This window comes from Dipodomys merriami, unplaced genomic scaffold, assembly GCF_024711535.1.
Source record: "Dipodomys merriami isolate MVZ:Mamm:240054 unplaced genomic scaffold, mDipMer1.0.p SCAF_23, whole genome shotgun sequence".
NCBI lineage: Eukaryota > Metazoa > Chordata > Mammalia > Rodentia > Heteromyidae > Dipodomys > Dipodomys merriami.
This window is the reverse complement of record NW_027203715.1, coordinates 20,997,191-21,010,297: the sequence shown is the minus strand read 5'-3', so window position 1 is coordinate 21,010,297 and position 13,107 is coordinate 20,997,191. Positions and strand designations below refer to the sequence as shown.

Sequence of the window (13,107 nt, the reverse complement as noted above, 5' to 3'; positions counted from 1 at the left end):
TTTAATTTGAAGTTATTTTATCTGATATTAGGATTGTAACTATCAACTGTTTATGGGGGCCGCTTGCTTGGTAGATTTTGGTCCAGCCTTTAACATTGAAAATGTGTTTGTTTTTACGGGCTAGATGTGACTTCTGAAGGCACTAGACAGAAGGATCTTGTTTTTTAATCCAACTAGACAGTCTATGTCGCTTAAATGGAGACTTAAGTCCGTTAATATTGAGAGATAAGACTGAGAGGTATTTGGGGGTTCCTGCCTTGTTATCCACCTTCTTGGGGGCCCCTAAACCTGGGTTCTTCCTTTGGTTCTTGGATTCTCAGTTTGGGTGCAGTTTCTTGGCCTTTATTATGGTCTTGTTGGTTTTCTATGTGTAGGACATCTTTAAGAATCTTTTGTAAGGCTGGTTTGGTGGAGATGTATTGTTTCAATTTTTCTTTGCTATGGAAGGTTTTTATTTGGCCTTCAGTTGTGAAGGAGAGTTTAGCTGGGTAGAGTATTCTTCCTTGGTACTTGTTTGATATGAGGGCATGGCATACATCATTACAGGCTCTTATTGCCTTGATTGTCTCTGCTGAGTAATCTGAGGTGATTCTAATTGGTTTCCCTTTATAGCTGATTAATCTTTTCTCCTTCACAGCTTTAAGGATCTTTTCCTTTGTCTGAGTTGATCCTGTGTATTATAATGTGACTGTGGGATGTTCTATTCTGGTCTGGTCTATTTGGAGTTCTAAAAGCTTCTTATATCTGAATAGGCCTATCTTTTTGAATGTTTGGGAAGTTCTCTGCTAGGATGCTGTTAAACAAATTTCCTAGACCATTAACTTCTGTTTCTAGGTGCTCCTCTACACCCATTATCCTCAGATTAGGCCTTCTGATGGTGTCTTCCAAGTTTTGGATAGATCTATCATATTTCTTGGATTTGCCTTGGATGGATGTATGTTCTTTCTCTTTAATATCTAGGCTGTCTTCAATCCCCGAGATTCGATCTTCTGCATGGTCTAACCTGCTGTCAAGACTTTCTAATTTAATTTTAATTTCTTCTCCTTCTAATTAGTCAGTTTTGATGGCTTCAAATTCTTTGTTGCAGCTTTGTTTTAGATCTTGAATGAACATCTTAAATTCCTTAATTGGGTGTCCAGTGTTTATTCTGAAATAACTTATTTGATTTTTTATGGTTTCCTTGGACTTCCATTCCTTCTGTTGGGTTCCATTCAGCATTCCATTTGTGGTCTCCCTGACTTCCTTCAGCTCTTTTTTAATGGCTCCCATGAATGCCTTTAGTGATCTTTGTGTATTCTCATCCTGCTCTCTCAATTCCTGTATTAGCTTTCTGATGTTCATGCCATCCTGTTGTTCACTTTGCGTGTTCTCAGCCTGGTCACTCCCTTTCCTTCCTTTCTCTTTGAGTATTCTCTATCTGCTCACGCAAATACTGTATCATTTTTTTGAGTACCTTCCTCACGCTCATGATATTCCTGTATAAATCTTCGGATTGCCTCTTTTCTCTCCCTATCACACTAATACATAGTCCTTTGTAGGTTTTCAATCTTTTCCTGCATTGACCTTTTGTTTGCCTTCTCTCTTTCCCTATCATGCTCATACAGAGTCCTTTGTATGTTTTCAATATTTTCATTTATCTTGTTTGCCAGCAGTGGAGTTTTCCTTTATCTGTTCTGTCCCCTGATTATCATGAGTGGGAGTGAAGATACCCGGACTTGCCATTTTTCTTGTGTTTTTCCAACTTACTCTGCCCATTTGGGATGAAAATAACACCAGTTTTTTGCTAGAACGCTTTCTTAATCAAAGCATCACCCAATGTCTGTATTTGCACAGTCAATATTCTGCAGATACAATCTAGTTCAACAGATACATCTATTCAACATTAAACAACTATATATTAATCGGCTGCGAACCACAAAGAAGAATTTGGTAAACCAGAAATTATTAGGTTTAGGGAGAGATTTGGGTAAACAATAGGAATAGAGTGATGTGGGAAGGTACAGGGAGAGTTAACTGAGTCCTAATCTCAAAGTAGGAAATAAGTTGGATAGGATGAAAGTAGAGAGAGAGAAAAAAAGAAGAAAGAGAAAGGGAAAAAAAGTGACCAAAATGTAGAAAAGTAAAAATTAAAAATATGATGCAGAAAGGAATACAAACTATTCAGAGAAGAACGTGAATATAATGAGACACGGGGAGGAATATAAAGGAGATGTGAAAAACTTAAAAATAAAAATACTTAAAATATTATATAGGTATAAAGAGGTAGTGGTGATATTAAGGAATTTAAGTCTAAGAGGTTTTGAATTGAGTAATGAATTTGTGGATTAAGTGTGTACACAATGGGGGATAAGGTCTACTAATCGACTATGGGTTTATCTGAGGATGTTCAGAACAACAATTAAGTCACATAAAGAAGAACAAAAGAGAAGAAAAGGTGAAATGGATAAGAAAAAAGAAGAAAAGATCAGAAGTTCAGTAGAGCTAAACAAAAAACAAAAAGAATTTTTTAAAAGAAAAAGAAAAGTAAAGAAAGAAACATGCACACACACATATACTCCTAAAATAAAAATTATAAGAGAAAAAAAAGTTACTAGAAAAATTTTTTTTCAAAAAATGTAAAAATTAAAAAAAAGTTTCCAAAAACATTTTTTTAAAAATGGTACCAAAAAAAAAAAAAGAAAAACAAAATTTTTGTGAGGGGTAGGAAAAATCATGTATCTCCCTTGTGTCCATAACCAGCCTCAGGTTGGAGTCTCTGGTCTTTTTGGGGTGTTTGATTTTCCTGTGGCTTGGTTGGTTTCTTAAGTCAGTTTGTTTGAACAGGCAGAAAGATGCTCTGCTTTACCCAGGATTTTGTGATCCTCCTCCCAGGTTAGTTCAATGGAAGGGAGATCTGCTTTGAGTATCACAAAAGAGGGAGACGGCTTTTTCCTCAAGTTTGGAGATGCTGTGATGAGGCTAGGTTCTGGGTAGTGTTGAAGCCTTTCAGCAAACAGTAGCTTTTCCCTGGGGCTAGTTTGTGATAAACTCACAGAGCCCAGCCTGGAGTCACTCTCAGGGTTTCTGTTTACTGAATTTCAATTGATTGTCAAGGCTGCTAAAGGAGGGGCAGCTTCTGGCTCTGATTACCCAGTGAAGAAAGCCACTCCTGGGGCTAGCGCCTGAGCTGGGTGACTTTTCCCTGGGTGGAGCTCAGTCTGGCAGGTCAGCTCAGATTCTTGTGACCTACTAAATGACTCTAGTTTTCATCCAAGGCTTAAGTTGGAGCTAGCAGCTCCACCGAGCATTGTCAGTATCCAAGATGGAGATCTCCAGTACTGGAGGGTGAAGGATGGCCTTCCCTCCTCTGCTCCCTGAGAAGTATTGAGGAAGCATTATATACACTAAATTTGGAATGATACGGAGAAGATTAACATGGCCCCTGCTTAAGGATGACAGGCAAATTCCTGTCATTCCATTGCCTAATTTGTTAGGAAGTGGAAAGCCTTGGGAAATAGATTATGAAGTGTAATAAGCCAAGTCCAAACAAACATAAGTCCCATGGTTTCCCTAATTTTCAATAACTAATATATGTCTGGGATAAGCAGAAAAGGTCAAAAGCTATGTACATATGACCAGAAAAGATTATGTTAAGGTAAATGAACCGAAGTTAGTGACACAAGTGGTTTTTTCTTTCTTGCTATTGTTTCTCACATACGTATAACGTTCAGTATGGTTTTTTTTTTGTTTCTTTATATGTTCGGACCCCATGTTAAATCACTTATTTTCACTGTATTTGAAGTTGGTGCACCTACATCTTGTATATAGTCTCTTCTAATTTTTGGATGGGAAGGAGAAAAAGAAAATGCTTAAATAGGAATACAGATTCACCCATTGTAACAATGAGATGCACAAGACACTATGTTGTAAAATGAACTTTACAATTGAGGCGGGGGAAGGGAGGATGTGAGTGGACTTGTGGAGGTGGAAGGGAAGGGATAGTAGGGGAATAATAAAGGAGGAGTTAACAATGCTTGTTAGGAAATGTAGTCATTGCCTTGCTTATGTAAGTGTGACCCTTCTGTACAGTAATTTTGCAATTGAAAGACCCCAGACTCACTGGGATACTTTCTCAACGGGAGGGCACCCCAGAAACCAAGACTCCAAACCAGCAGATGCAACAAGCAAGAGGAGTTTATTTGGCATTTGTGCAAACGGACTCTCTGCCCCAGGCAGTCAGAGCGCCCTGAGCAGCAGTTACAGGCATTTTTAAAGGCAAAAACCACAAATTAGCATAAAACACTCTTTGTAAAACAATTGTCTCATGGTTGGTCTAAGGGGGGGTTTACATGGTTACAGGCCTATGATTGGTTGACATTTGGCTTAGCTTGTGGTCTTGCTAGGTGGTCGTTGTCAAGGTCCATCCCGGGGTTTGTTGAACTGAACTGGAACTGAAAAACATAAACTAAAACTGAAAAACATGTACTATCTGTAACCTTTGACCTTGTCCTGGGGTGGGCTGCCATCCGGACATCTGGGTCTGCCGATATCCGGATATCTGGGCCTCGAGACTCTGCCCAGTTTTATTTCCCAGGGAGGGGGTCTGAATGCAAGCATATTTACAGAAGCAAAATCAGCAGTTAGCAAGTTAGTAATGGTAATGGTAAAGTGAGGTTTTTAATTTTTAATCTTTCAGCAATGAAAACATATAAAAATGTTCTGAGATGTAAGAGTTTATTTCCTTTATTTTACTCATAATATCGTTAAGAAACACTAATATGAAGGTATTTTGAATAAATGTGTGTGTGCCCACGCACTTGCATGTGTGTTGGCATGCTCAGAGTTTGAAATCAGGGCTCCAAAGTCTTGCTAGGCCTTTTTGCTCTATTGGTGAGCTACTAGATGAGCTACATCTCCATTCCTGGCCCTTTGCTAGTTCATTAAAAGTTTTGAAAAATAATCTCATGAATTTATTTCGCCCTGATAGGCTTCCAACTGTTATCCACAGATCTCAGGCTCCTGAGTAGATATCCCCAGTAGTTAGGATTACAGGCATGATAAACCAGCAAAAGGCTTTCAGAATAACGTATAAAGTAGAAGAAAATTTACTTCACAGGGGCCTGTTTTATCATCTCCTACTTTTAAAACATTTTGGATTGATTATATGTGAATTTATTTCGTTTTAGAATTCTTAAAAGACAGTAAGTGTTAATATTTAAAAGTTTTAGTACTTTTTAAAAAGGATACCGGAACTGTGGGACAGAAGAAATATGCCTCTCTTTGTACCTCAATTTATAAGTTCTGTGCATGATAATCCAATGTGACCAAGACATTGTATGCTATTATTTCTTGGACAATATGAATATTGAATTGAGGGTGTCATAGAATTAAGAGATTTTATCTACCTTTTGTGTATTGCTGAAAGACTTTTGGAAACTTTGACTCATTTTCTTCCTCACTCTGTGTGTCTTTGGGCCATACACTTACTGCCTTTAATTACAATTTTTCCCAACACTAAAATGGTAATAACATTAGCATTATAGCAAATGTTATCTTAAGAATTAAAGGAAATAACACTTGTGAAATACTTAATATAAACTTCTATGGATGAGCTTTGAGTTTAGCCAGCAGTCTTTTTTAAATACTAAATAAAATGTGATAAGTAGTACAGAAAACATTACATGTAGTGAGCAACCAGAACTAATATCTATTGACCATGCTTTGCTTCCAAGCAAGCCAGTGGGATAATTTCTCATGCTGTAAATCAAACTGGTTATCTTATGTCTTGTTAGAGTAAAAATACCAGAGACAGAACGATGAAGTTATGTTGTAGACTGAGATGAAATCGATATGAAAATGTGTAAAACTGATAAAACATAAAAGTATCTGAGCAGTATATTGTGTTTTACAACAATTAAGTTACATCGCAAAGATAAAGAAGACCTAGAAGAATGAATTCTTTTTTTGTTGTCCTATCATAGGTCCTTAGATGGATGAACTCTTTCCTCATTCTTATACAGGCATCATCTGATGAGAGGAACTGTATTTTTTGTTTGTTTCCTTCCATTTATTCTTCAGTTTGAAATTTGAACCATTGGGACTGAAAGAAACCAAGGGAAATTAGATAAACAGGCTGTGGAAAAAACAATCAAAGTAAAATGAATGAATTACAGCCTTGTAAAAGGTCTAAATAAATTGAGATATATAGTCACAAGTGTAAACAGAAAATGATTTAAGCAATACCATCTTATTGAAAATTGAAAAATGTTAGGAGTTGCTACATTTTTTTCTTTTCTACCTTTAATTAATTATTGATCTGGTTTAAAGAGCTTAAAGATGAGATTAACAATAAACTGGATTAAAAATGGACAAAAGGCTGAATAGATAAGTTCTCCATACAGCCCTGAAAATCGCCTGTGGGTTTACAAAGTTGTGTTTAATACAACTTCTATGCTGGCTTAATGCTTTCTGAGTAGAAGTCATTCGATAAATATAATTCAAAATTACTATGATACTACTTCATAACTATTATAACTCATAAAAAATCAATGGAACCAGTTGTGGTGGTAAAGGCTTGTAATTCCAAGCATTTAGGAGGTTGGATTTAAGTCTAAGGCCAGTTTGGATTACTGCAAATAGTATAAACCTACCCTTTATTACCTTTGAACAAAAGGTAATAATGTTGGTGAGTGGGGAGAAAAGGAAATTTTCTACACTCTTGGTTAGTATTCTCACTGTAGAAAGTAGTATGCAGGTTTCTAAAGAAATTCAAAGTTGAAATATCATCTGACCCACCAATCATGTGATTATTTCTCACTGGGTAATTCGTAAATATATCTATAGTTAATTCTTATTCAAAACAGCCAAGATATAAGTCAAAGTTCAGTGTTCAACTACATACTAATAAAGCAAATGTGGTACATGCACAAATATCTTTATGTTTCATCCTTAAAATAGCAAGAGACTTTTCCCATTAGCCACAACTTACAATGACCTGAAAGTTGTATTCTAAATGAAGAAAAATGTTGTGTTCTGATCTTTGTAAACACACACATACACACACACACACAAACACACACACACACACACACACACACACACACCTCAAACATTAAGACGGAATTTTTTTTAAATTAAAGCAAAGTGTAATTTCTGGAACATTTAGTTCACAACGTAGAAGATAGTGGATATACAGTATGACCAGGTATAGAGTTGTAATGTACAACATGAGGATACCGGGGACAACACTGACCTTACATCAGAATGAAGCTAAGTAAGTAGGAGTTGTTCTTCCTAGGGAAGCATTATTGTGTACATCAAGTATAATCTTAGTAGATGAGCAAAATAACTCAATACCTATGTACATATGACCATATAAGATGATTCTAAATGAAATGACCTCCAAGACATGTTCTTTGTTGTTGTTGTTCTTAATGTACTACATGATTTATTTTTACCTTTTTTATGTTTTCCCCACCTATGGGTTATCCGCTATAGTCACTGTATTTGATTTTGATACATTGGGTATTGTAAATATGTTGATCTAAACTGGGGAAGGGAAAGGGAAAAATCAAAATGGTGAGACAAAGGACAAAATGGGAACCTCTGCAACAGTGATACTCACAAGACAATATTTTGGAAATAATCTTGGGAGGTGCATTGGGAGCGAAGAGGGAGAAAAATGGGGGAAGGAGAAACAAGTTAGAAAAGCAATAAATGCATTACCTTACTTATGTAACTATACGCCCTGTGTACACTACCTTGAAAATAAAATTTAAATAAAAAAATATATGGGAGTAGCAATACAGTCGATGGGACTAGGGGAAATTCTGTACTACAAAAAGAAGAGTAGAACAACTGTGGAGAGCAGCAATTTAACTTTAACATAGGAAGTATTAAACTAGCATACAGATTTTCAGCCTTATGTCAGTCACTAGAAAGGGAAAACAAAATGCATAATCAACAAAACAAAACAATAGAGATAAAATAGAAAATTAAACAATTGAGGTGAAGAGATGACTTGGACCAAGAATAACAAATGACACAGTTAGGAAACAATAACAAGATGGTAAGTTTAATAAATATTAAATTAATTCTATTAAATGTAGTTTACATCACAATTTGTTAGAACGATAATTTACATCACAGTTTATTAGTATATACTTTTAATAATATATTAGTTATTATTGATTACTTCATATTGAACGTTTAATATATAATTTTAATTTCTGCCAGGTATAGAAAAGAAAAAAATGAAACTTATTTTAATAATATATTTCATGAATTGTGAAATTAGAAGCATTATAATTTAAACAAATAATATATCATTATTGTTTCATTTCTGCGAATTAATGTAATAATTCAACATATATTGTACACAGCACTCATTTTAATATGAAATAATAAATTATTGCACATGTCTCAGTATTAGGTGGAAGAGTTCAGCATTTTAGTGAAATTCACACCACACAATACAGGAGGGATTACTCCTCTCATCTTGATAAAATTTTGGAAATTTGAATTCTACATGCATGTTAAATTCCTGCTAGGTGACATCTAAAAATTATATACAATCATATACACGAGGACTATTTCAGATTATACTTAAACATCATATTCATTAATTAAATTTTTATTATTTTGTACCAAATAAATATGTACAGAGAGACTGAATTTCTGAGTAGATGATGATGTATCTGTGCCAGATTATTCATATTGAGGCTTATTTTATATTTCTGACATTGTTTCTACAGTTGGTTTTAATTTTCCGTAAGGGATTAAGTGTATTATATTGGATATATGAAAGTAAACTGAATGTTTATTTCATTAATCCCTTGCCTCTTTTCTAATCCCAATATAATTTATCTATGTGTTTGAAGTAATGAAAATAACAACAGATATAAGCAAGATAAATCAGTCTTTAGTCGACAAGTATTTTCACATTTATTTTGATAGTTGGTCCTCTTTTACACTACAGAATATTATTCTTGGGAAAATGTGCTCCAGGCTGGCCACAACTGCAGAATATTATGGTTTGATCTATAATAAGAGAAGGAAGGAAGGGGACCTTCCTTCCAAAATTCTGCTCCCTGGGATGTGAGCTGCTTTATGGTCCTGAATAGGAAATGAACATTTTTTCACAGTCAATCTTGAAAAGCCATCTTGATAGACCATTTCTGTAAGTGGTTACAGAGGATTATTGATTCCTTTGCAAGGATGCCAGATTGCCTCATTTTGGGAAAATTTAAACAGGAATTTAGTCAGCTGTTTTTTGAATCTTTAGGAGAAAAACCCATTGACCCTAGGTCAGGGGACCACTGGGATCCAGAGAAGCTACTACCTTAAATAGTAATCCTACACCTCTAAAAAAAAATACTACACCAAACAAATAAACAAAAACTCCAGTAAGCACAGCCAGTCAGGGCTGCTATCACAGCCTACACGAAGTCAGGGTAAAACAGAAACTGAAAGTCATTTAGCTGATGAATATATTTTTAATGAGGCAGACTCAAATGAATCTCCAGAGAGAATGTCAGAAAGACTGAATAAAGAAACTAAAATTGGTTACACCAAGATTAAAAAGTAGAATTCCTTGTAGAACAAATAAATCATAAAAAGCCTGCGCATGTAAGAACAAGACAGCAGACCAAATTCCAGAAATCCACATTTTCTTAGAGGTCAGCCTAATAAATTATCAATGGAAATCTTTGAATTCTTAAATATTTGACCACATGTGGATGGAGGCTGAAGAGTGAAAATGTCATCACTCACATTAGGAAGTAATCAAGCAAAGATTTGTAATAAAAAGAGAAAATAATTATTACAAAAGTGGGTCAAATTTGTTTTGATGTAACAGTTCTTGATTTAGGTACTAGCAATTTCCATACAATTGATTCAGTCCCACAGCTGAGTGGATACTGACTGTTGTATTCTTACATGAAATAAAAGAGAAAATTTACAAATATCTGATGAAATGAGTTGAAGGTGAAGTGTTCTATTAGTGATATCTGAGGTTTAGACACAAGTGAAGAGGTGGATTTTCTTTTCTAAAAATCCCCCATTTTTAGCCTGGTGCCACTGGCTCACAGCAGTAATCCTAGCTACTCAGGAAGCTGAGATCTGAGGACTGCAGTTCAACAACAGCCTGGGAAGGAAAGTCCCTGAGACTCTTATATCCATTTACCCACCAGAAAAACAGAAGTCACACTGTGGCTCAAAAGATAGAGCACTCACCTTGAGTTGAAGAGCTCAGAGACAGTGCCCAAGCGCAGACTTCAAGCCCCTGGAACAACAATAAAAAATTAATATAACCAGTTCCTCTTCTTTATCTTCTCTATGTAGGATACATTTGATTAACTTCTATCCTGCTGATTTGGTGGAGGTATATTTTTTCAAGTTTTCATTGTCATGAAATATGTTTAAATATTCTTTAAATGTAAAGGACAGATTGGCTTGGGACCATATTCACGGTTGGTAGTTGTTTACCCTTACTGTTTGTAATATATCATGCCAGGCTCTCCTTTTTACCATATCAGCTAAGAAATCTGTATTTATTCTGACTGTATATCCTTTATAAATAATCAATCTTTTCTCTATGGCAGCTTTCATAATGCTTTCCTTGATCTTTAATGATCCTCTAATGGATTATGATGTGGTGATGGATTGTTTAGTTATAGAATTCTGTTTGGTTTCTAAAGGCTTCTCTTCTCTGAATGAGCCTATCTCTTTGGATGTTTGGCATGATCTCTTGTAGAATTCTGTAATATGTTTCCCATTCATTTGTTTCCTGCTCTTCTCCTTCTTGATACCTATCTCCCCGAAATTTGATCTTCTAACTGAGCTCTTATTCTTGGTTGTTTCTGTGGTGATGTTTCCATTCTCATCTCTGAGTTTATTTATTTGGTTGTGTTCTCTTTTTTTTCTGATAAGATTTGCTAAGGGTCTGTCAATTTTATCAATTTTTTCGAAGAACCAACTCTTTGTTTTGTTGATTTTTTCTATAGATTTTTTGGATTCTAATTCATTTAATTCTGATTTAATTTTAATTATTTCTTTCTGTCTACTGGATTGGGGTTTATCTTGCTGCTCTCTTTGAAGGAGGTTCAGATGTCTCATTAAATTGTTGGTTTCAGATCTCTCCAATTTGTTGATGTGTGAACTCAGAGCTACAAAGTTGCCTCTGAGTACTGACTTTGTTGTGCCCCAGAGGAGCTGGTAATTTGTGTGTTCATTTTTGTTGAATAGCATGAACATCTGAATTTCCTTTCTAATCTCTTCCATGAACCACTAGTGATTTCGCAGTGTGTTGTTCAACATCCTTGTGTTACCGGATTTTCTTTGGTGGCTTTTGGTGTGAGTTCTAATTTTATTCCCTTTTGGTCAGATCATTGTTTCTGAATTTGGACAAGTTTGCTTTGTAACCTAAAATGTGGTCTACTTTAGAAAATGTTCCATGTGCTGCTCAAAAAACATGTATTCTGAAGCTGCTGGGTTAAATATTCAGTAGATGTCTATTAAAACTGGTTGATTGAGGTAGCTGTTTATATCTGCTCTTTGTCTTATGAGTTTTTGCCGAGTTGATCTATTTAGTGGGGAGAGTAGTGTAATAAAATCCCCTACAATTAATGTCTTTGGATCTATGTGGGATTTGAGGGAAAGTAGTGTTTCTTGGATGAATTTGAGTGCTCTGTTGTTTGGTGAATAGGTATTTAGAATTATAATATCCGCCTGAAGTAGAGATCCCTTAATTAGTATGTAGCAACCTTCTTTATCTCTTCTCACAAATTTTAATTTGAAGTCTATTTTATCTGATATTAGGATTGCAATTCCTGCCTGTTTATTGGGGCCATTTGCTTGGTAGATTTTGCTCCAGCCTTTAACATTGAAAATGTGTTTGATTTTACGGGCAAGATGTGACTCCTGAAGGCACCTGAGAGATGGATCTTGTTTTTCATCCAACTAGACAGTCTATGTCGCTTAATTGGAGAGTTAAGTACGTTAATATTGAGAGATAGGACTGAGAGGTATTTGGGAGGTCCTGCCATATTATCCACCTTCTTGGGTGCTCCTAAAACTGGGTTCTTCCTATGGTTCTTGGATTCTCAGTTTGGGTACAGTTTCTTGGCCTTTATTATGGTCTTGTTGGTTTTCTATGTGTAGGACATCATTAAGAATCTTTTGTAAGGCTGGTTTGGTGGAGATGTATTGTTTCAATTTTCCTTTGCTATGGAAGGTTTTTATTTGGCCTTCAGTTATGAAGGAGAGTTAAGCTGGGTACAGTATTCTTGGGTGATTGTTGTTTGATTTTAGAGCATGGCATACAGGTTGGAGTCTCTGGTCTGTTTGTGGTGTTTGATTTTCCTGTGGCTTGGTTGGTTTCTTAAGTCAGTTTATTTGAACAGGCAGAAAAATGCTCTGCTTTACCCAGGATATTGTGATCCTCCTCCAAGTTTAGTTCAATGGGAGGGAGATCTGTTCTGAGTATCACAAAAGAGGGAGATGGTTTTTTCCTCAAGTTTGGAGATGCTGTGATGAGGCTAGGTTCTGGGTAGTGTTGAGGCCTTTCCGCAAACAGTAGCTTTTCCCTGGGGCTAGTTTGTGAGGAACTCACAGAGCCCAGCCTGGAGCCATTCTCAGGGTTTATGTTTACTGAATTTCAATTGATTGTCAGGGCTGCAAAAGGGAGGGGCAGCCTCTGGCTCTGATTACCCAGTGAAGAAAGCCACTCCTGAGGCTGGAACCTGAGCTGGGTGACATTTCCCTGGGTGGAGCTGAGTCTGGTAGGTCTCTTTAGGTTCTTGTGACCTGCTAAATGACTCTAGCTTTCTTACAAGGTTTGAGTTGGAGCTAGCAGCTCCTCCGAGCTTTGTAGGTATCCAAGATGGAGATCTCTGGAACTGGGGGGTGGGGAGGAGTGGCCTTCCCTCCTCTGCTCCCTGAGAAGGAGTGAGGAGAACATCAGGCTTCTACTCATGTCGAGTCTTGGTTCCTGGGTTGTCTCTGGTCTGTGAACTGCATGATGAAATGTCCGCTCCTTGTGGGTTCCTGCTGGTGTTGAGGAGAATCTGCTTGTCCACTGTGTCTGGCTCCTTCGACCTGGACTCTCTGTTTTGCAGGTATGGCGACTGT

At 36.3% G+C, this 13,107-nt stretch overlaps 1 non-coding gene across 1 annotated transcript; it reads left to right on the top strand.

The window, feature by feature from the left end:
- The first annotated feature begins 3,360 nt into the window (after positions 1-3,360).
- LOC138835173 (U6 spliceosomal RNA) lies at positions 3,361-3,470 on the top strand. Its single transcript, XR_011374490.1, has one exon. It is a non-coding gene; the product is annotated as a U6 spliceosomal RNA (small nuclear RNA).
- Positions 3,471-13,107: the final 9,637 nt, after the last annotated feature.